The sequence below is a fragment of the Balaenoptera acutorostrata genome, chromosome 15, assembly GCF_949987535.1.
Source record: "Balaenoptera acutorostrata chromosome 15, mBalAcu1.1, whole genome shotgun sequence".
NCBI classification, from domain to species: Eukaryota; Metazoa; Chordata; class Mammalia; order Artiodactyla; family Balaenopteridae; genus Balaenoptera; species Balaenoptera acutorostrata.
This window is the reverse complement of record NC_080078.1, coordinates 61,027,334-61,054,121: the sequence shown is the minus strand read 5'-3', so window position 1 is coordinate 61,054,121 and position 26,788 is coordinate 61,027,334. Positions and strand designations below refer to the sequence as shown.

At 41.5% G+C, this 26,788-nt stretch overlaps 1 pseudogene; it reads left to right on the top strand.

Moving 5' to 3' along the window:
• The first annotated feature begins 1,030 nt into the window (after positions 1-1,030).
• On the top strand, positions 1,031-25,428 carry LOC102999345 (signal-regulatory protein beta-1-like; annotated as a pseudogene).
• The last annotated feature ends 1,360 nt before the right edge of the window (positions 25,429-26,788 follow it).

The following is a 26,788-nucleotide window of genomic DNA, read 5'->3' as shown; positions in this document are numbered from 1 at the left end:
TGGAGGGGAGAGAACAGGGCCTCACTCCTCTAAGGCCCCTTTCCCAGGAGCTCCCCCCCGAACAGCTGTGCAGTTCACTGAGCCCACTTGTTGGGCTGTTATAGAGGATGGAACACACCCTCCATATGGCAAAATTTGTCCCTGAAGCTCCTGGATGAGTAATGGCCACCAGCACTCTTGAGATGGAGTGTGGGTGTCCTGGGATCACAGCCTAGGCACTAAGACAGTCTTCCAGGGCCTCTCCAAGCATCTTGGGGCCCTTATAGCAGTAATTTCTTAGCGTGTGCCTGATTCCTGTTTCACAATCTAGAAGCAGGAACTCTCAATATCCCACAGCACTTTCCTCCCATGATAGTCACTTCCTCTTATATCAGGGAGACAAGGCTTCATTTCCCACCACAGAGCACAGAGTCTCGGGCCTCTCCAGGACAACATTCAAAGCAGGTTCCATACTGTATTTGTTTTTCTCTTTCTGACTTACTTCACTCTGTATGACAGACTCTAACTCCATCCACCTCACTACAAATAACTCCATTTCGTTTCTTTTTATGGCTGAGTAATATTCCATTGTATATATGTGCCACAAATACAGTATGCTAACACATATATATGGAATCTAAGGAAAAAGAAAAAAAAAAAGGTCATGAAGAACCTAGTGGTAAGATGGGAATAAAGACACAGACCTACTAGAGAATGGACTTGAGGATATGGGGAGGGGGAAGGGTAAGCTGTGACAAAGTGAGAGAGTGGCATGGACATATATACACTACCAAACGTAAAATAGATAGCTAGTGGGAAGCAGCCGCATAGCACAGGGAGATCAGCTCGGTGCTTTGTGACCACCTAGAGGGATGGGATAGGGAGGGTGGGAGGGAGGGAGATGCAAGAGGGAAGAGATATGGGAACATTATAAGTATAACTGATTCACTGTTATAAAGCAGAAACTAACACACCATTGTAAAGCAATTATACTCAAATAAAGATGTTAAAAAAAAAAAGAAAAAAAAAGCAGGTCCCAGGAGCCACCAAGATGCATGTCCCTGTCTCCTTGTTCTAACTGCCGCTTCCATCCTTGCTGCTGCCTCTGCTACTGGGACTTACCGGTGAGCGCCATGGCCTCAGGTAACACTCTGCAGGGGTGCTCACCTGAGTTTGGTAGTGGTACCATTTCTACACTGGCAGTGGGGCAGGTGGATCATTGTTCCAGCGCCTCATTCTTTTCTGCCTCTTTCTCTTCAGGACATTTCTCTGAATATTCTCTTTTACAACAAGGATCTCCTAAACAAATTCCCCCAGAATTCTTATTACTTAAGAAGCCCTTTCCTCTACAGTTCAGGTTCAGACAAGATTTAGCCCACCCAAGCATTTCTCAGGACAGGGATTCCTAGCTACTCCTCAACTCCTACATTTCTGACACCCTGTGAAGGATCCATGACCCTCTGTGGCTTTACCTGCAAGAATGGGTACCATCCTGAGGAAGGAAGTGAATGTGTGGCACATGACTCTTCCATCTTGCTGAAGACCATAGAATCTGGGAGTCAGAGTTGTCTTAGTTTAGAGGGACATAGATAGATAGATGATAGATAGATAGATAGATAGATAGTTCGACCACCACTACACATGCATTGTAGAACTATTAGAAAAAAATTGGTAAGTGGTACTTTTTAGACACTTAAGTCTCCCAGAATCTCAGATTTTTAGAATTATATTCTTCATGTGGGAGTTATACCTGCCTGTTCACTTTATTTTCCCTAGATCTGACCCAAGACCCAGGCAGACTGGTGAGGCATCTCTCCCCTCCCAGCAGTGTTTACATCTCAGTTGCAAGGTCATCCTAAAAGTGGTTAAAAGCATAGATATATTTTTGAAACCTAATGCCTGGGTTTTAATTCAAGTTCCATCACTTATACCATGTTTGACATTGGACAATTACTAAACTTCTCTGTGCCTTTGTTGTCTGAAAAATGGGTTAAATAATAATACCTTACTAATAGGATTGTGGTGAAAATTAAAGAACATAGTTAATATATTTAAGTATTTTGAGTGATGTTTGGCACACAATGGCTTCTGTGGAAGCTCTGGCTGTTATATTCTCCAGGGTTTAGTTAATGCAAATATGAACACATAAAAATGATCCCACTGTTTCTGGCCTTTACAACACTCATTCTGGGTCCTTGACAAGCCTGTGTCTTCATTTAAAACTCACATAAGGCATGAAAAACAGGAATCATTCATCATGTTTCATAGAAAAAGAAACCAAAACAGAGGGAGTGTTCTTCCCAGAATCTCCAGGCTTATCAGTACTGGGGCTGGGTGTTGAGCCCATGTCCACCTGGTGCCCAGGCCAGGGCCCTCCCTTGGACTCCAGGTCAACCGTGGGAGGCCCTCAGGCACAGTCCTGGCTTTTTTTTTTTTAAATTTTCAGTTTCAGGGTCACTAAAAACCTCAAGAGGAGTCCCTTAGGCCAGACAGGGGACCTGGAACTGACTTGTGTTTCCCTCCAGGAGTGGCAGATGAGGAAATGCTGCAGGTGATTCAGCCTGAGAAGTCAGTGTCAGTTGCAGCAGGAGAAACGGCCACTCTGCACTGCAACGTGACCTTCCTGCTCCCCGTGGGGTCTGTCAAGTGGTTCAGGGGAACTAGCCAGGCCCAGAGTTAATCTACAATATCAGAGGAGGCCCCTTCTCCCGAGTAACAATTATTTCAGACAAAACAAGGAGAAACAACACGGACTTTTCCATCCACATCAGTAACATCACCTCAGCAGATGCTGGTGTCTACTACTGTGTGAAGTTCCAAAGAGGAAGCCCTGACGTGGAGATTAAGTCTGGACCAGGCACCTGGCTCTTTGTGCGTGGTAAGTCCAGACCCCGAAAATCCAGCCCTCTGTTCTAAGACAGTCACAACTTCCAGTCTTTATCCTAAGGTTCGTGGGTTGTTAGCATTGTGTCAAGTCTGAGGATAAAAGATGAGGATAGTGAGAAGTCACAGTGAAGAAGAAGAGTAAAATGTAATCCCAGGGACATATCAGTACAATCCTAACCCTTCAGAATCTTATGGTTTTCAAAGGCCACAAAAAAGGCTTAAAAGCACAGTGGGTAAAGGTATAGACTCTGGGCCCAAATGGCCTGGTTTCGACTTCTAGCTCTGATTAACAAGCTGTGTGACATTAGTGAGTTGCTTAAATACTCTGTGCCTCAATTTCCTCATCTAAAAGATAAGGATGAAAATAATATTTACTTTATGGATTTGTTGTGAGGATTATAAATATAAGTGCATTTATAATACAAAGTACTTAGAAGAGGCCTGTAACATATGAAGTATTATATTAGTGTATATAGTCAGTATTCAGGATATTAAAACCAATCAGATGTAAAAATACATTCTTAACAGCATGGAACCATATATTACACAGAAACAAAGATGTTAGAATTATTGAGGCAGAAAATTGTAAATATTACTTTTTTATGTAGAGTATGTAATGCTTATGTTTCTTGAATTTTGTCCTGCATTTGTATAAATCCTGTATATTCTTGGATTTGGTCCTGACTGATAGAATCAAGGCTGAAGACAAACTCTGCAAGGCTCAATATCATCCACTAAAGGAAAGCCTGGGAAGAAGAGCAAATAGTTCAAGCCTGTTTGTTAGCAAAGAAATGATTATAATGTTTTTGATATTAAAAAATGAACATGAAAGTTTACTCTAGCAGGATCATAGAAACATACAACAACAGAACTTTTGAATCTTTAAAATTTTAGAGCCTTAGCACCATGGAGAAACAAGGATAATGGTAGGTGGTCTCTTGGGACAAAGAGAAGATCATATGATTTTCAAGATTTGAAAATAAATAGCAAATTGTATGTGAACATTTGAAGGAAATCAGCATGAAATGTCCAAGGGTAACATTGAACACTAGAATATAAGGAGTACAGCCTTCAAAACTTAGGGAACCTGATTTCCACCTAAAATTCTACACCCAGCCAGTTTAAGTTTGCAAGATCATCAAGAACTACATTTCATGTACCCATTTTTTTTTTTTTTTTTTTACCAAACAGGGGTTAAATAAAAACAAGGTAAGAATGGAAAGCAGTAATAGGAGACTAGAGACCCCAAGGTAACAGCTGTGCAAGAGGCTTAGGAATGGCCACCGGTCATTCCAGACCAAGAGGACTGAGAGCTTTAAAGAGGAACATCTGCAAAAGATAGAATTGTTAGAATATTAAATAGTTCACAAACTTATGTCCACCATTTCTAATATTATTTAACATTGAGTTGAAATATAATCCAATGCTTTTAGAAAGAAGAAAGTAATAGAAAGCATAAGAATTATAAAGAAAATGGGAAAGCTGTCTCTCTATGGCATCTGGAAAATGTAATAGGATCAACATTAAATTTTACAATCAATAAGATAATTTAGTAATGTAGCAAGTTATAAAATCAACAAACAAAAAGAAAAATCTTTCATATATCAAACAACAACCAGTAAGAAGATATAGTGGAAAAGACAAGACATACATGATAGAAAATTTTAATTAAATTAAATACTTGGGTCAACTTCTACTAAAACCGTAATAAGAACTAGATTTACTCACCCACTAAAAATCTAGGCAGGACTTCCCTTGTGGTGCAGTGGTTAAGAACCCACCTGCCAATGCAGGGGACACGGGTTCAAGCCCTGGTCCGGGAAGATCCCACATGCCATGGAGCAACTAAGCCCGTGTGCCACAACTACTGAGCCTGCGCTCTAGAGCCTGTGTGCCAAAACTACTGAGCCCCTGTGCCACAACTACTGAAGCCCACGAACCTAGAGCCCATGCTTCACAACAAGAGAAGCCCCTGCAATGAGAAGCCCGCGCGCCGCAATGAAGAGTAGCCAAAGCTTGCCACAACTAGAGAAAGCCCGCTTGCAGCAAAGAAGACCCAACGTAGCCAGTAAATAAATAAAATTTTTTAAAAAATCTAGGCAAACTATATGAAACAATGGTTGACAAGACATTGGACATCAGGCAACAAACAACAATAATATCTGAGAGATGAGAAACAAACGAGGTGAGACCAAAGGTTACCTCCAGTTTACTCTCTGGGAAAGCTTGCAGGGCACCACGCAGGGAGAGAGGACTCAGATGGAGCCTAGAAGTCTCCCTGAGTTGATTAGGAGGAGTTAGAAGTCCAAGGAGGGCAAGGTGGTAGAATTTTCAGAGTGGAGCACCAAAGAGGAAAGAGATACACAAAGAGTAAACTCCAAAGATCTTGAGCTTGGCCTCAGGGGGAAAGTCCCAGGGCTCACAAAAGGCCAAGACTAGTGCCTGTTCCCATCAAACTGAGTGAAAAACCTCATATTTTGTAGGCATCTGGGAGAGTACACAGAAGGGTTCTGCTGCAGTGGAGGTAAAAGAATTAGCTCTAGGCTAAATGATACTGTGATTCAGCACCACAAATCTTAACTACAACATATGAAAATGTCAAACTGTTCCCAGGTAATTTAACCATGTCCCAAAATAAGTCGAGCATATTTATTACATTACAAATTTTCCAATGCCCAACAAAGTAAAAGTCACATCTGGCATGCAATAAAAATGACCAGGCATGAAAAAACAGGAAAATTCAATTTGTAATGAGAAAATCAATCATTTGAAAATGAACCAGAAATGACAGATGATAGAATTAGTACACAAGGACATTAAAGTTATTATAACTACACTATGGATGTTCAAGTAGCTAGAGGAAAGTTAAATATGTGAAGTAGAGGCATGGAAAAAATTTTAAAAGATCAAGACTGAAGTTTTAGAGATGGAAACTGCAATGACTAGGATGAAAAATAGACTAGGTGGGATTAATTGCAGATAACACACTGAAGAAAAAGATTAATGAACGAAAAGACACAGCAACTGAAACAATCAATAGTCCAGACCCAAATGACTGCACTGAGGAATTCTATCAGACATTTAAGGAAGAAATACTAACAATTCTATACATATTCTTCCAGAAAATTGAAGAGGAAGTAATGCCTCCCAATTTTTAGGGTGAACATTATTCTGGTTCTAAAACCAGATAAGGAAAAATATATACCAATATCTCTCATGAATATAGAATTATTATAAAGCTACAATAATCATACAGGGTAGTATTAGCATCAAGACACACAAGTAGATCAATGGAACAGAATAGAGACTATGGAAATAAACCTGTACATATCACCAATTGATTTCTTTCAAAAAAAAAAAGTGGTGGAGGAAAGAAAACAAAAAATTGTAAAGGCAATTTGGTGGAGGAAAGAGTTTTTTCAACACTGGCGCTGGATGAATTGGAGCATTAGTAGGCAGACCAATGGAACAGAATTTAAAAATCCAGAAATGAATACAGTTCCTCCTACCATACACCAAAATAAATCCATATGGATCAGATATTTAAATGGAAAAAGTGAAACTGCAAGTATTAGATGAAACTATGTGTGAATTCTTTTATAATCTGGAAGTGGGGGAAACTTTCCCAACATAATTCAAAAAAAAAGAAGCAAAATAAGAATTTGACCAACTGTACAAAAAGAAACTTGTGTATGGATGTGTACATGTATAATATTTTGCAACTGATAATATAGACAAAGAATCACCCTAATATATATATAGAGCTTCTAAAATTTTAGAAGAAAAACACAAGAAACTTCATAGTATTATGAGCAATCCATATGAAAAGACAATTTACAGAAAATGAAATAGGAATATCTCTTAAACATATAAAAAATATGTTCATCACCTTTATATAAGAGGAAATGCAATTTAAAACTACACTGCGACACAATTTCTCACCTATTTGCTTGGCTAAAAATTCAAAAGTTTAACAACACACCGTGTGGCAGGAGCTATGGGGAAACTGATGCTTCCATATTTTGCTGGTTGAAATGCAAAATTGCATTACTCAAAAGGAGGTGAATGTGACAACATCCAGGAAAATTATATGTTACATATACATACTCATAATTACATATTATCCTGTGAATACAATCTATCTTTTACAAATGCACCTCAAGGTATGCTAACATAAGTGCAAGATGACTTACACTTAGTCTCTTGATTACAGCACTATCAGTGAGGACAAAAGATGTGTTTCTAAATAAATTGTGGTACAGTTAGACAATGGGGTTCTCTGCACTGTAAAAAGGCATGAGAAGAACTCAGCACACTGCTTCAGAGGGACCACAGGATAACATTAAACAAGAAAACAACATGTAGAACAGTGTGTGGAGCACACTAGGTTTTATGATTAGAAAAGTGGGAAATACTAGAATATTCATATTTGCTTATATTTTTTAAAAAAGAAAATAAATCAAAATTCAATTTTAAAAATTTACTGATGGGGAAGGTAAGAGAGTAGAAGGGACAGGAATGAAAGCTATACTTCTCTGCTGTACCTTGATTGAGGTTTTGACTTTGAAAACCCATGAACATTTTAAAATTCAAAATGAAAAAAGTCCTAAATACTAAACTACTAAATCCGAAATGAAATTACTTTAACTATGGCTCACCCAGACAAAGGCAAATTATCTCAAGGGACTTTAAAACATACAGTTTTAGGATGGATTCACACAGAGACAGATCCTGAGACAAGGATTTGAGTGCAGGGTCCCCCAACAAGGCAGTGGTGAATCAGACAGTTTAATAAGGGTAGGTCCTCAAGCCAACTACCACTGTGGGTAACTGGAGCTTAATCCAGTTGGGAAACTGTGAGAAATGATACATAAGTCTCAGATTTATCCCTCTCTATGGGAAAGGAGTTTGGGATATTATATACCAACTCCCTTTTGGTCTTTGATTGAGAGCTGCTTCCAAAGGCGTTAGAGGGTCAGTACTCCAGTACTTTCAGTGTTCCATGTGCACAGGTAACCTTCCAAAAAAGCAACCATAAAAAAATAAATAAATAAATAAACCTGTCAGGTAAAAACATGAAGTTACTGGCATTGGAGTGCTTCTGAGTGCACTAAAGTCGTCAAGCTCAGGGAATTTGGGTGAGCCTTGGAGATAGTATGCAACACATAATAATGTGTATCTATATCCCAAATGAAACATATCTTGAGGACAAAAAGAACCAAAAATACCCCAAATGCTATTCAATAATCATATTGATTGGTATTAATATTGGTGTTGGTGTTGATAAATATTATATATGTATAGTAGGATGCAATAAATAAGTAATTGTGTTGGTGTCCTTAGAAATTGGGATTTTCAGTATGAGAAGCAGATACAGAGCAGAATCAAAGAAGCTACATTTGAAAACTGCATTCTTAAAATTAAATTAAAACTATTAGCATTAATCCAGTTAATTGTCTTTCTCCTAAAAAAAATTACTTACTTCACTACCCTGTGCACCATAATGACCTGGTATACATGTACTCCAAACAGAAGTCCACTACAATACTTACCGTTTTAAAAAATACTGGCAGGAATTATACCCATCTGGTAGAAAGTTTGGGGATAAAGTTGTCATAGGTTCATAGAAAACTAAACCAATGAAGAGAATGAGACACTTAAAAACTCCTGGGAAAACGAAAAGTTGTACAAGGAAGGAAATTTACTCATGACTTATTAAATGGTCCAGTTGTGAACAATGCTTCTTTGGTCTTAATGATAAAAGTGCTGAATCCTGATAATATCAAAGAGTGGATGTGTCCCTGATAGAAAGATGTGAGGAGGGGAAGTGTGAATAGCAGGTGGAGGGAGCTATAAGAGAACTAAGTCATCACCTCCTACAGTAGTAGGTCTATCCATAACATATGACACTGAGAAATGATAGCGTGAGCACGTTATTTAGAAAGATAGAGAGGATGTCCAAACAATCAGCTAAAATAGCTAAGAGTGATTGATCTGTAATTTTTGCAAGGAAAGGAAGCTATGGGTTTGATATTTTTATTACACACCTTAAATGACTTTTTTAAAAAACATCTTTATTGGAATATAATTACTTTACAATGGTGTGTTAGTTTCTGCTTTATAACAAAGTGAATCAGTTATACATATACATATGTCCCCATATCTCTTCCCTCTTGCATCTCCCTCCCTCCCACCCTCCCTATCCCATGCCTCTAGGTGGTCAGAAAGCACCGAGTTGATCTCCCTGTGCTATGCGGCTGCTTCCCACTAGCTATCTATTTTACGTTTGGTAGTGTACATATGTGCATGAACAATGTGCTTTGGGAAGGAAAGGATGGAGGTGGAGTTATATGATTAGACCTGTATTTTAGCATGATCAGCATAGTCTAGTTTCTGAGTCTGAGTGCAACGGTGGAGAAGCAAAGTCAGTGAGACAAGCCCGCAAGCTGTTATGATAAGAAGAGGCAAAATAAAAATGAAGAAGAGGAGAAAACTGAACATGAGAGATAGGGGTCATGTCTCACTGGGTGAACCATAAGGGCGGGTATTGTACTAGACAGTAACTTGCCATCTTCATTTCTCTTTCGTCTCTCTCCACCTTGCCTTGATCAAAGCTAAGCCCTCTCTTCCAGAGATTTCTGGCCCCTCCAACAGGGCCAATCCAGGCCAGATAGTGAATCTCACCTCCTCATCAACTGGCTTCTTTCCCAAAAACATACACCTCAAATGGTTTGAAAATGATGTGGAGCTTCCACCCTCATCGTCCGTCCTGGAGATGCTTCCTCCTACACCATCATCAGTACTGCCCTGGTGACCCTTGCCTTGCCCTTACTCCGCTCCTAGGTCACCTGCCAAGAGGCTCACAGTGAATTGCACAGGTAAGGGCCACCCACCTACCCCCATGGCCCAACCTAGGTGACCTCCACCTGTTCCCTGTTTGGAGCACCTGACCTGAGTTCTCCCATTCATTCTTCACCAAACCGCACGTAAGGAGGGTCCGAGTTTCCCTAACTTTTATCACCATCTTATTTCCTTAAAGGCCCTGATCCAGTCCTTCTCTTTCCATGCTTCCTTCTCTTTAGTATATACTGGGAGCTGGAAGTTCATTCATTTAACAAGTGTTTATTGCACATTTGCTATGTGGTGGCATTATTCTAGGTGCTAGGGTTATCATGGTAAACAGAACAGACCTGGTTCTGCATCACTGGGTTCATAGTCATGGAACCTCGTGAACCAATAAGGTATAACTATATGATTATGACTTTTAACATTTGCCGTGATGGAAAGAGTACTGAAATAAACCCACGCACATATGGTCATCTTATCTTTGATAAAGGAGACAAAAATATACATTGGAGAAAAGACAGCCTCTTCAAAAAGTGGTGCTGGGAAAACTGGACAGCTATATGTAAAAGAATGAAATCAGAACACTCCCTAACACCATACACAAAAATAAATTCAAAATAGATTAAAGACCTAAATGTAAGGTCAGACACTATAAAACTCTTAGAGGAAAACATAGGCAGAACACTCTATGACATAAATCACAGCAAGATCCTTTTGACCCACCTCCTAGAGAAATGGAAATAAAAACAAAAATAAACAAATGAGACCTAAGGAAATTTAACAGCTTTTGCACAGCAAAGGAAACCATAAACAAGACCAAAAGACAACCCTCAGAATGGGAGAAAATATTTTCAAATGAAGCAACTGACAAAGGATTAATCTCCAAAAGACACAAGCAGCTCATGCAGCTCAATATCAAAAAAACAAACAACTCAATCCAAAAATGAGCAGAAGACCAAAATTGGCATTTCTCCAAAGAAGATATACAGGTTGCCAACAAACACATGAAAGGATGCTCAACATCACTAATCATTAGAGAAATGCAAATCAAAACTACAATGAGGTGTCACCTCACACCAGTCAGAATGGCCATCATCAAAAAATCTACAAACAATAAATGCTGGAGAGGGTGTGGAGAAAAGGGAACCCTCTTGCACTGTTGGTTGGAATGTAAATTGATACAGCCACTATGGAGAATGATATGGAGGTTCCTTAAAAAAATAAAAATAGAACTACCATACGACCTAGCATTCCCACTGCTGGGCATATACCCTGAGAAAACCATAATTCAAAAAGAGTCATGTACCACAATGTTCATTGCAGCTCTATTTACAATAGCCAGGAAATGGAAGCAACCTACGTGTCCATTGACAGATGAATGGATAAAGAAGATGTGGCACATATATACAATAGAATATTACTCAGTCATAAAAAGAAACGAAATTGAATTATTTGTAGTGAGATGGACTGACCTAGAGTCTGTCATACAGAGTGAAGTAAGTCAGAAAGAAAAAAACAAATACTGTATGCTAACACATATATATGGAATCTAAAAAACAAACAAAAAAATCGTTCTGATGAACCTAGGAACAGGACAGGAATAAAGACGCAGACATAGAGAATGGACTCAAGGACACAGGGAGTGGGAAGGGTAAACTGGGACGAAGTGAGAGAGTGGCATGGACATATATACACTACCAAATATGTAAAATAGATAGCTGGTGGGAAGCAGCCGCATAGCGCAGGGAGATCAGCTCGGTGCTTTGTGACCACCTAGAGGGGTAGGATAGGGAGGGTGGGAGGAAGATGCAAGAGGGAGGAGATATGGGGATATATATATATGTATAGCTGATTCACTTTTTTATACGGCAGAAACTAACACACAATTGTAAAGCAATTATACTCCAATAAAGATGTTAAAAAAAAAGTACTGAAATAGATGGAAACATGAGAGATTTAGTTTACAAGGAAATATGTTTTTGAAGTAGTGATGATGGAACCAAGGTATAAAAGATGAAAAAGAGTCAGCCAAGTTAAAAGTAGAGTGTTCCAGGCAGAAGAAACAGAATGTGCAAGGCCCTGCGGTGGGGTGGGGTGGAGAGTAAGACATGTTTGTGGAACAGAGAAGAGGCCCAAGTGGCAGGATCTTAGTGAGAAGAGGGGTGCCTGAAAAAGGAAATGGCTGGAGAGAAGGGACAGGGACCAGATCACACAGCTCTTATAGGCCACAGTAAGGAAGTTTCTCTCACTTTGGACTCTCCACGTGGGCTCCTAACCCCTTGTCCAGACCACCACGTCACCACTGCTTTGCTGCCAGTACTGCCTTTGAAACAGGCTTCTTAAATCCACCTTGGCAGCAAAGGAGGGAACAATGCAGGCAAGGCCACGCCCCACCTTTCTTGCTCTGACCTCATAAGACAAACCCATTATGGTGGTGTCAGACTTTGTATCTAAGCTTGCTCAACATATGCTTAACGTAGTCCCTCAGGACATAACTCCTGGGATATTACAAATGTTACCTCACTCTGGAAATGTTCATTGTAAAAATTACATCATAGTGATTTGATTTCCACCATCACCCATCACCAACAAACAAAATAAGGTCTTTCTTAATGACCAGAAATTTTATCAATCCTTTTTCTTCCTAAAGTTCTATATCCATTCTAATTCCTGCAGTGAACTTTATACTACTGTAGCATATTTTTATGTGAAAATCTTTTATGGACCACAACATTATACATATCATAGAGAACTAAGAGAACACAGAGAACCGCTATCAGAAGAAGTATATAAATTAAATTTATTTGGTTTTTCCTTATGAACTAATGGTGTAAGTGTTTAAAAATTATTTTAAATTGAATCGCATAATTGATCAAAACAACCCAGATATATGACAAATTCTGACAAATAATTGTTAAAAATAACAATTAAATTTATATCAGAAAGGCAGCTCTGTGAGACAGATGGAGGAGCTTGAGGTGCTTTGATTAAAGTGGGCTCTCTGGACAGCAGTATTTTGAACTGTCCTTTTAAATTGTGTCCCAAATTCTTTACACCAAGGGCAATGTACCATAGTTAGTTTTGGGATGTATGGGAAAGAACTTTTTTTTTATAAAGTTGAAGAAGGAGAATTGTGAAACAGGAGGCAAGAGAGAGATCCGGCCTTAGTGTGCAATTTTAGGAAAGAGTCTGGATCTCTCAGGATCTGGAGATTAATTGTATTAAATTACCTACGTATTTATTCTTTAGGATGTCATTATGTGCCCCCAGGGTAAGTGTAGCAACAATAAGTATAGACAGCCTTCAAAGTCGCTATGAATTTGGCTTCATCCCTCCCACGTTCTCCCTACTCATCATGGTCACCTTAAAGTCCTTGGAACATGCTAGGCTTCACCTCAGGGACCCTGCCCATGTCCTTCCCTCTGCCTGAGATGCACTTCCCCCACACAGCTGATCTCAATGCCCTCTCTCCTTCCTCTTGCCCTCCCCCAGCCCTTTTGCCTAGAGTTCCAGTTACCAGGGCTGCGTAGTTATACCAAACTTATGCCAGTATTCTACACTTACTCCAAATCCTCAAAATTATTATGCTCTCATATTCTGTACATCAGGAATTTGGGCCCAGCAGGGATAGCTTGTCTCTGCCCTATTACATCTGGGACCTCAGCTGGATGATTCAGAGGCTGGAATCAATGAAGGCTCTATCACTAACATGTCTGGCCGTTGGTGCTGGGGTGAGCTCAGCACCTCGGTTCTTACATGAGCCTCTCCTTATCATCTTTCCACTTGGGTTAGTTTGGGCTTCCTCAGAGCTAGCTGGCTGTGTCCCCAAGGTGAGTGTCCCAAGATTCCCAGGCGGAAGCCACATCAACTTTTACAACCCAGCTTTGGTTGACACACAGTGTCACCTCTGTTGCACTCTGTTCCTCATCACAAAGTCCTGCCCAGGATCCAGGGAAGCAGAAGTTGACTCCCCCACTGATCAGGAGTAATAAGGTTCTGGATGACAGTGTGGACTTGCTGTAGCCATTTGTGGAAAATACAATCAGCCACGTGTAATTCACTTCTATTCATCTTTCATATTTCTACTCAAAGGTCACTTCTTCTAGACACACTTCCCTACCTGCCCACCTCCAGACCAGGTCAGGTGTCCCTACAGGCTCTCATAACCCATGTAGGGGTCAAGTGACTGCTTTTACCCCTCTGTCCTCTCCACCAGAGCACGAGCTTCAAGAGGTAGGGACCACGTCTGTCTTTGCTCACTGCTCTACCCCGAGAACCTAGAGCAATGCCTAGAAAAGTGTGGGTGCTCCTTGAGCATCGTTTGCATGAAGGAAGAAGTAATGAAGGAAGGGCTGTTGTTTCAGTTGTTCCCACAGTGAAGATGTCAGTGCAGTGTGTCCCAAGCCTCCAGGTGGCCATCCTCACCTGCCTTGTGCAAACGTTTTACCCTGAAGCCATAGAAATCACCTGCCAAGGGAGGAAAGGATGCTTCAAAACCTGTGAGGTCTTCACTCCCACCCAGAACCCAGATGGCACATTCAGCCAAGACAGTCATATCCTGGTCAGCACCTCGGAGGACAAAAGGCTGTTCACCTACCAAGTGTGGCGTGAGGCCCAGACACTGGTCTAGACCAGCGGGCAGCTGAGAGAGCTTACGGAACAGCAGGCGAGTCTGGGTGAGTAGGGGTGGAATAACCAAGCAGCCGAGGACTTGAACCTGGAGACAGGTCGGGTTCAAATGCTGGCTGTGCCCTGTTCATCATGTATGACCTTGGGAAGTCACTTCACCTTCTGAAACTCAGTTTCATCATCTTTAAAATGGAACAGCAAATACAGCCGCCTCTACATGCTGTGATGCCTTAGGTACTAAAAAGCAGTAAGCACCACTTTATCACATAGCTGCTTCGTGACAGCATATCCCCTTTACCATATATTCCTGTGAATAACCAAGGCAAAATGTAATATCTTTCCCCAATTCCCACCCAATCTCCCAAAAGCCATTTGGATAATATAATTACAGAGCACATATTAGTACTTTGCTGGATGCTCATTTGATACAACAATGATCTAAAGTACATGTTATGATCCCCATTTTAAAGATGAGAAAACTGAGGCTCAGAGAGGGGAGGTGATTCCCTCCAAGACCAAGGTGTAGTCTTGGTACCTGAGTCTGGGGTGGACTGAGCCTCCCTGGTGGTTGAGTGATGGGAGCAGGAAGCCAGGTTCATCCTGATATCTTCCTGTCACCAGGTACCAGAACATCCAGCTCCCTCTTTGGGACCCTCTTCCTGCTTGGCTGGAAGTTGTTTCCCCTGACTATAATTTCCATCATCTATTCCTTCAGGAGGACCTTCCCTTGCAGGTAAATGGGGCATCCAGGATAGGGCTTGGGCTCCCGGGGTGTGACTCCAGGCCGACAGGGGGACACTGTGAGGAGAAAGCACGAGGTGCTCCCATTTCTCCTCTACCTTGAAGGCATGTTGAATCCAGAGTGTTCCTGAGAGCTGTACCCCATTCCTTCAACCTTCCCCTCTGCCTCTCACAGCTCCAGTCTGAGGATGCACAAGGATGCAGGGCCCACGGTGGAGGGGGATATAGATGGAGTTAGTATAGAGAAAACATTGGTGAGGTGGTCTCTGAGGAGAATTCTGAAGAGAACAAAGGCTTCGCCCAGCTCTCTGCTTCCTCTGCAGGTCATAGACGCCACAAGTAACATAGGACGCTTGTCCCCTCCAGTCTTATACAGGAGGACTGATCCAGGAGGACCACTTCCCATGATGCCTGTAGCCTCTGCCCCAGCTTCTCCTACCTCATCAGCCTTCTGAGACCTTTCCAGCACTGGCTGCCCCTTCCTGTCTCCTGCAGCTCAAGAGCAGCTGAGAGCCTGGACCGGGACGGTCAGTAGTGAGAGGTGGCCTCTCATGCTCTACCCAGGAATGAAGCTTCTGCGGACACCTGACCCTTAGCAAGAAAACCAGCAGAGGTATGGCAGGCTCTTACTCAGGGAGAACCATACCTGTGATTCTGAAGGCCCCTTCCAGGCTCCTCAGGGAAAGCTCTCTGTGGGCACCCAAGTGCCATGAAACATTTACAGTCCCTTCATTTAATGGAAATAAAGGAAATACTAATGGCCAATAAACATAAAGAAACATGCAATCTCATTAGTGATCAGAAAAAACAAAAGCAAAACCACACTGATATGACATTTTGTGCCTAGTGGAATAGCCAAAAATATAGAAGCAACTGGCTCTTTATTACATCGATGATGTGCATTTAAATCACCATGACACCTTTACCGTAACTAGATGAGAGGAATGCAAGTAATCAGAAAGTTCAGTTGTGAGGTTTCTGCAACAAACCAGGGGACAGTTAGAGTGGCTTGAGCTATGGTGGTACCAGCAGAGATGGAGAGAAATTGACTAAAGTGAGGTGTATTTAAAGATAGAAAGGATGAGACACGTTTGGGGACTGAATGTGAAAGGTCATGGGAGGGAGGAACTGGGGTGGCTTCTGGGCTAGGTTGAGCAATGGATGAGATGCGAAGACAAGTGGAAGAATAGATTGGTGATGGGAACTATCGGTTCAGTTCTGAACACATTAAACATAATGTTTGTTCATCATTCCAGTACAGATGTTGAGTAGGCAGACGTCTGTAGTTCAGGAGAGCGGTCGGAGCTGGAGAGATATTTTTACAGTCATTAGGTCTATAAAGCTGGTTGCCAGGGGAGCCAAGCAGCAGAGCTAAAATAACCATATTTTCCTTTTCCATCCCTCTTGCTTCCCAAAAGGCCTTGGATACAATGCAGTCTCCCAACTGTGGTACAAAAGGGGTACTTATGTAGGCATGGATTGGAAGGAGAACAGAAAGATAAAATATTTCCATTTGTCATGATGGCATGATTGTAGATATATTTTTCTTTTGCAGTTTCATATGATCTCCGCAGGGGTTGAGAATGTCCTCATTGTCCGCTGTCACACTGGGCTATCCTGGTGATACTTAGCAGTCTCACTGGACATTGTGGGAAGGACTGCAAAGAGAGTGTCATATAAGGAAGACATTCACAAGTGGGCAGTGAAACAGCTGAGAGAATCAGAGACTTTAGCATTATGGTCAGTCCGAGCTGGAAAAGCTCTTGGTTGCACCTAGTCCAGCTTCTGCCCCTGAACCCATTTTACAGATGGGGAACTTGTGTCTTGGAGATATTAGGTGACATAATCAAGATCAAACAATGCAACTCTGAAGCCACCATTCCAATGTATGCAAAAAGTATTACATTTTGAATTTTTTCCATGATTTAGCATGATTTCTGTTTTAAGCACCCTTTCCATGGACTTATTGTTGGTCAGTTCATGATCTCATTCATGAAATCAGGTTCCTCTGTGTCCCCAGTGATATTAAGGGGCCTTTGTGACATCTGTCCATCCAGGCATTTGCTGAGATATCCATCACCCTGTGCTGCCCTTGACTACAGATCCACACAGGTACCCCTAGCACTACTTCCTGATCTCACAGCTTCCACTTGTTTCCAGCTCTGCCCACAATCCTCTTCAGCACACTGAGAAATCTGGCTACTCCAGGAATCTCTGCAAGGTGGTCTCAGGTCCTTTGACCTGGCAGAGCACACACCCAGTTCTGCTCTTCTGTTGCCAGGTCAGGCTAGAGGCAGTAATTTCACAAACTGTGTCACCAGAAAGGAAGGCACGTGTATTCCTGACTCCCCTGTCCCTCCAAGCTGGACCTTCTAAGGCTTCTCCAGTGTTAAGTCCCTCCAGTTCCCCTCCTCTCTCCAGTAAGTCGGACAGTGTTGTCTAGTCTCATAAGGTAACCAGAGGGTGAAGAGGAAGTAGAAAGGAGGGGCCACTCTACAGGAGCCTACATTTTTCCAAACTTTTGCATCCTTCATCTGAGTTCACCTTTTGAAACTCAAAGGTACATTTATCCTCTTTTTCTGCAGTGACAGCCTCTCTGAAACAGATGCATTACATTTACCTGCTGCCTAATTTGGTCAGAATAAAGCATTCAACACTGAGGTGAAGGGATCAGTGAAAACTGGAGTACCGAGCTCAGCAGTGACACCAACAGGCACGTTTTATAACTACATGTCAGAAGCCCATACACCCTAACTCCAGTGCATCCCAAGTCTATGGATATGCTCACAACAAGGAAGGGCCTAGGTACTGCTGAACCTCATTGCTGGCAAGATTGGTGGTTCTGTTAGTAAAGTGGTGGCAGGATACTGCTGTGAAGAGGCCCAAACAAGGGCACCTTCCACTGAGTGAAGTAGGATGAAGGACAGGAGTACTGGGGGCTGAACCCAGACGCCCCTCACACTGCAGACCAAGACAAAAGGGACACAGGGAGGGTCTACACAAAGCCCATGACTTTTCCTATTTCCTTCCGGGTGAAGTTCACTCAACCCTCTTAAACAGACTCCCTTTGTGTTCGTGTTCTTGTAACCAGTGTATTAGACACACTGGGCCCTCCGAAGGGTTCAAGGAGAAAACTTTCTCTTTATAAAGAATGTGTCCTCAAGCCCACTGCCAGTATGGGTAACTGGAGCTTAATCCAGTTGGGAAACTATGAGAAATGACATATAAGTCTCAGTTTTATCCCTCTCAAGAGGAAAGGAGCTTGGGATAATTACATACCAACTCCCTTTGAGTAACTGATCTGATTGAGTACTCCTTCCAGAAGGCATTAGGTGCACAGTATTTCCAGTGTTCCATGTGCATAGGCAACCTGCAAAAAAAGCAACCACCCAAATCAAATCCTTTCAGGTAAAAACATGAATACATGGCATTGGAGTGCTCTTGAGTACACTAAACTGGTCATGCTCCAGGAATTTGGGTGAGCCTTGGAGACAGTATGCTACACATGTGTATCTATATCCCTAATGAAACATATCCTGAGGACAAAAAGAACCAAAAAAACCCCAAATGCTATTCAATAATCATACTGATTGGTATTAATATTGGTACTGGTGTTCATAAATATTATATATGTATTGTAGCAGCAGTTCCCAAACTTTTTGGCACCAAGGACTGGTTTTGTGAAAGACAAGTTTTCCATGGATGGGGGTGGGGGGGATGGTTCAGGTGGTAATGCGAGCGATGGGGAGCAATGAGGAGCGGCAGATGAAGCTTTGCTTGCTTGCCTGCTGCTCATCTCCTGCTGTGTGGTCTGGTTCCTAACAGGCTGTGGACTGGTACCAGTCCATGGCCCAGTGGTTGGGGACCCCTGTATTGTAGGATGAAGTGAATAAGTAATTGTGTTGGTGTCCTTAGAAACTGGATTTTCAATATGAGAAACAGATACAGGACATAATCGAAGAAGTTAGGTTTAAAAACTGCTTTCTTAAAATTGGATTAGAACTATCAGTATTAACCCAATTGAATTGGCTTTCTCCTAAAAAAAAATATACTTCATCACTGTGTCCACCAAAATGACCTGGTAGCTATGACAACCCAGTAGTAATAAACACTGCTAGTACACAGATTATGGTCTCTAAATAGCACTACCACTAAAAAGAACCATGTCTCCTTAGGGAAATGATTGATTTCAGACCATGGACAGGAAATATGCAAAATGAGCTTGGAATATTTTGTTGTACAGAAGTAAGGAAGCAATATCAAATGAAGTTATATAAAAAGACTCAGGAACTAACTTAAAGGAGGCTCCACAGATGGGACAGTTTGAGCATTAAAAAGATAAAATTACAATATATTGACATCCATCAATGTTAAAAATGATGATATCACAATGGTATGAAAATTAAAGAAACGTCAATGGTCACTTTTGGAGATTACTAAGACACCAACTCATTGTTATGAATGCCAAAAGATAATAAGCAAAGACATTTACCATGCCTTTCCTGTAAGAATTGTATGTCAACCTCACACATGTGAGAATGGCTATCATCAAAAAGAACACAAATAACAAATGTTGGCGAGGATGTGGAGAAAAGGGAACCCTCATACACTGTTGGTGGGAATGTCAATTGGTACAGCCACTGTGGACAGTACAGAAGTTCCTTAAAAAACTAAAAATAGAATTATCCTATGATCCAGCAATTCCACCCCTGGCTATATATCTGAAAAAAACAAAAACACTAATTTAATACCTAAGATACATGCACCCCAATGTTCATAGTGGCATTATTTACAATTGTCAAGGTATGGAAGCAACCTAAGTGTTCATCAACAAATGACTGGATAAAGAAGAGGTGGGTTGGCCAAAAAGTTCATTTGGGTTTTTCCGTAAGATACACACACACACAATGGAATACTATTCACTCATAAAAAAGAATGAAATTTTGCCATTAGTAGCAATCTAGATGGACTTGGAGGGCATTATGCTAAGGGAAATAAGTCAGACAGACAAAGACAAATACCATATGATATCACTTACATGTGGAATCTAAAAAAATACAACAAACTAGTAAATAAAACAAAAAAGAAGCAGATGCAGATATAGAGAACAAGTTACTGGTTACCAGTGGAGGAAGGGGGCAATATAGGGATGACGGAGTGGGAGGTACAAAGTATTGGGTGTAAGATAGGCTACAAGGACGTATTATACAATATGAGGAATATAGCCAATATTTTTTAATAACTGTAAATGGATTGTAACTTTTAAAAATTGTATAAAAAAAGAAAATAAAATACATTTTCAAAAAACTTTTAAAAAGAATTGTATGTCAAGAGTTAATGAAGCAAAGAATAATATCACCTAATAAAGGCAGAGGTAATGGGAGTGCTAGATGATATTAAGGAATTACTAAATTTTAAGTGTGATAATGGCATTTATATTACATTTTAAAAAGAACTCTCAACTCTTAAATATAAATGCTAAGGTAGTAGTGAGTGAAATGATAGAGTGCCTGGTATTCGTTTTAAGACAATCCAGTGGATGGTAGGTGAAGTAAAGATGAAACAAGATTGGCTATCTGTTGATAATTGTTAGTCTCATGATGAATACTTCCTACTTTTAGGTGTTTTTACAAATTACCGTAATAAAAGTTGTGTTTTAATACAAGCATATAGATGCCCTGCAAAGTCTTTGTGCACTTTTAGGTATACATGTACCCCAAACTGAAGTCCACTACAATACTAAGTATTTTCAAAAATACTAGGAGGAGTGATACCCATCTCGGAAAAAGCTTGGTGATAAAGTTGTTATAGGTTTATAGAAAATTAACCAATGAAAAGAATGAGACACTTAAAAACTCCTGGGAAAACAAAAAGTTGTACAAGAAAGGAAATACAATCACAATATATTACATGACCCAGCTGTGAACAATTATCCTTTGGTCATAATGACATTGATAAAGTGTTTAATCTGCATAAAATCAAAGCATTGGATGTTTCCATGATAGGAGGTGTGAATGGCAGGTGGAGGGAGATGTAAGAGAGCTAAATCATTACCTTCTATAGTAGTAGGTCTATCCATAACATATGACACAGAGAGATAAATAATAATATAAGCAGATTACTTAGAAACACAGAGAGAAATGTCCAAAGAATCAGCTAAAATAGTTAAAAAGTGGTTGGTCTATAATTTTTAAGGAGAGGAAGCTAGGGGTCTGATGTTTTCCATGAAACACCTTATATGACTTTTAAAACAATGTACTTCGGGGAGAGAGGAAAGTAGGGAGAGAGGGAGGCGGGATGACATGGTTGGATCTGCATTTTAGCAAGATCACCATGGTCTGGTTTCTGAGTGTGGGTACAAAAGTGGAGAAAAAAATCAGTGAGGCCAGCTGGCAAGCTCTCACGATAAGAAGAGTCACAATAAAAATGAAGAAGAGGAGAAAACTGAACTTGACTGAGGTGATGTCTCACTGGGTGAACCATAAGGGCGAGTACTGTACTAGACAGTAACTTGCCATCTTCATCTCTCTCTCTCTTCTCTCTCCATCTTGCCTTGATCAAAGCTAAGCCCTCTCTTCCAGAGATTTCTGGCCCCTCCAACAGGGCCAACCCAGGCCAGATGGTGAATCTCACCTGCACATCAGCTGGCTTCTTTCCCAAAAACATATACCTCAAATGGTTTGAAAATGGTGTGGAGCTTCGAGCCCATCAGACCCTCATCGTCCGTCCTGCAGATGCTTCCTCTTACACCATCATCAGCACCACCCTGGTGACCCTTGCCTTGTCCTTACTCCACTCCCAGGTCACCTGCCAAGTGGCTCACAGTGAATTGCCGAGTCCCTTCAGTGGGCATGTGAACATCTCTAAGTTCCTTCAAGGTAAGGGCCCACCCACCTACCCCCATGGCCCAACCTAGGTGACCTCCACCTGTTCCCTGTTTGGAGCACCTCACCTGAGTCTTCCCATTCATTCTTCACCAAACCCCACCTGAGGTGGGTACGAGGTTCCCTATCTTAAATGACCATCCTATTCCCTTTCATGCTGTAATCGCATACTTCTCTTTCAGAGCTTCCTTCCCTCCAGTGCAGTGGTCCCCAACCTTTTCGGCACCAGACACCAGTTTCATGGAAGACAGTTTTTCCACAGACGGGGTGGGGATGGTTTCAGAATGATTCACGTGCATTACATTTATTGTGCACTTTATTTCTATTATTATTACATTGTAATATATAATGAAATAATTATACAACTCACCATAATGCTGACAGGAGACAGAACTCAGGCAGTAATGTGAGCAATGGGGAGTAGCTGTAAACACAGATGAAGCTTTGCTCACTCGCCCACCACTCACCTCCTGCTGTGCGGCCCCATTCCTAACAAGCCACGGACCGATACAGGTCCATGGCCTGGGGGTTGGGGATCCCTGCTGTAGAGTATTTGGGAGGTGGGAGTTTATTCATTCATTCATTAACAAGTGTTTACTGAGCATCTGCTGCATGGTGCATTATTCTAGGTGCTGGGGGTTCCATGGTAAACAGAACAGACCTGGTTCTGCATCATTGAGTTCACACTCACGTGAACACCGTCATCCAAGATGCAAACAAATATACGGTTATGACTTGTGACATTTGCCATAATGGAAAAGAATTGACTACTGAAATAGATGAAAACAGGAGAAGTCTAGTTTACAAGGAAATACTTTTGAAGTAGTGATGATGGAACCAAGGCATAAAAGATGAAAGAGAGTCAGCCAAGTTAAGAGTAGAGTGTTCCAGGCAGAAGAAACAGAATGTGCAAGGCCCTGCGGTGGGGTGGGGTGGAGAGTAAGACATGTTTGTGGAACAGAGAAGAGGCCCAAGTGGCCTCTTAGTGAGGATCTTAGTGAGAAGAGGGGTGCCTGGAAAATGAAATGGCTGGAGAGAAGGGACAGGGACCAGATCACACAGCTCTTATAGGCCACAGTAAGGAAGTTTCTCCCACTTTGGACTCTCCACGTGGGCTCCTAATCCCTTGTCCAGACCACCATGTCACCACTGCTTTGCTGCCAGTACTGCCTTTGAAACAGGCTTCCTAGATCCACCTTGGTATCAAGGGAGGGAACAATGCAGGCAAGGCCACGCCCCACCTTTCTTGCTCTGACCTCATAAGACAAACCCATTATGGTGGTGTCAGACTTTGCATTTAAGCTTGCTCAAGCTTGCTCTAAGCTTGCTCATATGCTTAAGTAGTCCCTCAGGGCATAACTCCTGGGATATTACAAATGTTACCTCACTCTGAAAATGTTCAATGTAAAAATTACATCATAGTTATTTGATTTCCAGCATCACCCATCACCAACAAACAAAACAAGGTCTTTCTTAATGACCAGAATTTTTATCAATCCTTTTTCTTCCTAAATTTGTATATCCATTATAATTCCTGCAGAGAACTTTATACTACTGTAGCATATTTTTATGTGAAAGTCTTTTATGGACCACAACATTATACATATCATAGAGAACTATGAAAACACAGAGAACTACCATCAAAAAAAGTATATAAATTAAATTTATTTGGTTTTTCCTTATGAACTAAGGGTGTAAGTGTTCAAAAAAAGGCAGTTCAGTGAGACAGATGGGGGAGCTTATGATGTTTTGATTAAAACAGGCTTTCTGGCCAGCAGTATTTTGAACTGTCCTTTTATTTTGTGTCCCGAAGGCTTTACACCAAGGGCAACGCACCATAGTTAGTTTTGGAATATATGGGGAGAAGATTTTTCTGTTGTTTTTTTTTTTCCTTTCTTTTTTTTTTTTTTTTTTTTGGACAGTTGGAGAAGGAGAATTGAGAAACAGGAGGCAAGAGAAGGATCTGGGCTTAGTGTGCAATTTTAGGAAAGAGTCATATGAGGGTTCAGGATCTGGAGATTAATTGTATTAAACTACTGTGTATTTACTCTTTAGGATATCACATGTGCCCCCAGGGTACCTGTGGCAGCAGTTAAGTGTAGACAGTCTTCAGATTAGCTATGAATTTGGCTGCATCTCGTCCATGTTCCCTTACTCACCCTAGTCACCTTACTGTCCTTGGAATATGCTAGGCTTTACCTCAGGGCCCTTGCCCATGCCCTTCCCTCTGCCTGAGATGCACTTACCACACACAGCCGATCTCAGTGCCCTCTCTCCACTTCTTGTCCTCCTCCAGGCCCTTTGCCTAATGTTCCAGCTACCAGGGCTGCATGATTATCCCAAACTTATTCCAGTATTCTAAACTTACTCCAAATCCTCAAAATTATGATACTCACATGTTCTATACTTCAGGAAATTTGGACAAGGCCTAGTAGGGATGACTTGTCTCTGCTCTATTACATCTGGGACCTCAGCTGGATGATTCAGAGGCTAGAATCATATGAAGGCTCCATCACTAACATGGTGTGAACTCGGTGCCTCAATTCTTACATGAGCCTCTTCTTATAATCTTTCCACATGTTAGTTTGGGCTTCCTCAGAGCTAGCTGGCTGTGTTCCCAAGGTGAGTGTCCCAAGATTCCCATGTGGAAGCCACATCAACTTTTATAACCCAGCCTTGGACCTCACACAGTGTCACCTCTGATGCACTCTGTTCCTAGTCACAAAGTACTGCCCAGGCTTCAGGGGAGCAGAAGTAGACTCCCCAATGATCAGGAGTGGTACAGTTCTGGATGACATTGTGGGCTTGCAGTAGCCATCTATGGAAAATAGAATCAGCCAGATGTAGTTCACTCCTATTCATCTTTCCTATTTCTGCACTTTTTCCAGAAACTCTTCCCTACCTTCCCACCTCCAGACCAAGTCAGGTGCCCCTACAGGCTATCATAACCCATGTGGGGGTCAAGTGACTGCTTTTCCCCCTGTCCTCCCCACCAGAGCAGGAGCTCCATGAGGCAAGGACTTGCCTGCCTTTTCTCACTGCTGCATCCCAAGAACTGAGAGCAATGTCTAGGAAGGTGTGGGTGCTCCTTGAGCATCATTTACATGAAGGAAGAAGTAACGAAGGAAGCCCTGTTGTTTCGGTTGTTCCCACAGTGAATATGTCAGTGCACCATGTTCCAAGCCTCCAGGTGGCCATCCTCACCTGCAATGTGCAAACGTTTTACCCTGAAGCCATAGAAGTCACCTGGCAAGGGAGGAAAGGATGCTTCAGGACCTGTGAGGTCTTCACCCCCACCCAGAACCCAGATAGCACATTCAGCCAAGACAGTCATATCCTGGTCAGCACCTCGGAGGACAGAAGGCTGTTCACCTGCCAAGTGTGGTGTGAGACCCAGACACTGGTCCAGAGCAGCATGCAGCTGAGAGAGCTTACGGAACAGCAGGAGAGTTTGGGTGAATAGGGGTGGAATAACCAAGCAGCTAAAGACTTGAACCCGGAGTCAGGCTGGGTTCAACTGCTGACTCTACCATGTTTGGGAAGGTCACTTCACCTTCTGAAACTCAGTTTCCTCATCTTTAAAATGGAACAACATATACAGCCACTTCTACATATTGTGATGCCTTAGGTACCAAACAGCAGTAACCACCACTTTATCACACAGTTACATCCTGACGGCACATCCCTTTTACCAGATATTCCTGTGAATAACTAAGATAAGATGTATTATCTTTCCCCAATTCCCATCTAACCACCCAAAAGCCATTCAGATTCAACCATTACTAAGCACATATTAGGTACTTTGCTATGTGCTCTTACTTGATACAAAAATGTTCTAAAATACGTGTTATGATCCCCTTTTAATTTTTTTCCTAAACCAAAAAAACCCATTATTTCCATGAACATATGTTTTTTTCTTATTAAAAGTGGTATATTCTTCCCATGACAAAAATCTTTTACTGTAATATTTATAAGTATTTTACAACAATATATAAAAATATTTTGTGTAAGTAGCATAAGCATACGATAACAAAATTTCAAACTATATAAGAGAGTTCAAAATGGAAAATAAAATTTTCTTCTGGAAAATATGACACAACATTGAGGATGTCTTCCGGAGGTTTCTCTTGGGAGGAAACTTTTCTCAGAAGCCCCCAGCAAACTTCCTCTTACCTCTTATTGGTCATATGTCCATTCTTAAACCAATCCCTGTCCTCGATGGCTTAGTGGATCCTGAACCATTCAAGAGATGTAGGATCACTGCGATTGAATATAACTGGGAGAGGGGAAAATGGATGTGAGGGAGACAGCCTCGATGCTCAGTATGTCCTCTTCTTCACAGTCAGGGTTCCCTCCCTCTATCTCTGATGCCCATATGATAGGATCTCACCAATTCGACATAGCTTTCTTCATGTCCTCTCTCTGATTCAAGGCCTTCATGATGGAGAGGTGGCAATTGAGCTTGGTTTCTCATTGCTTTCCAAGCCCACTACTATTTTCTGACCTTTCCCCACAAGCCACAGCTTCTGTGTCTCCTTAGTTGGACTCTCAGCACCAAAGTAGTTGTCATGAAATTCCCATTGTCTCTACAGTCTACCAAATGTTTTGTCCCATTAGCACCATCCTTACTGATGTCCCCAGCTATCCCTGGGATGTTGCCATGACAATCCTATGCCTCCTCTACTATGCAGACTGTAGTTTGCTAGCTAACAGAGGATATAAACATTTCAAATGTTGTTTGACATTTCCAATTGCCTCTAAAAGAGTTTGCACAAATTCACACTCCTATAAATAAGAAATGAGTGTCTGTTTCTCACCACATT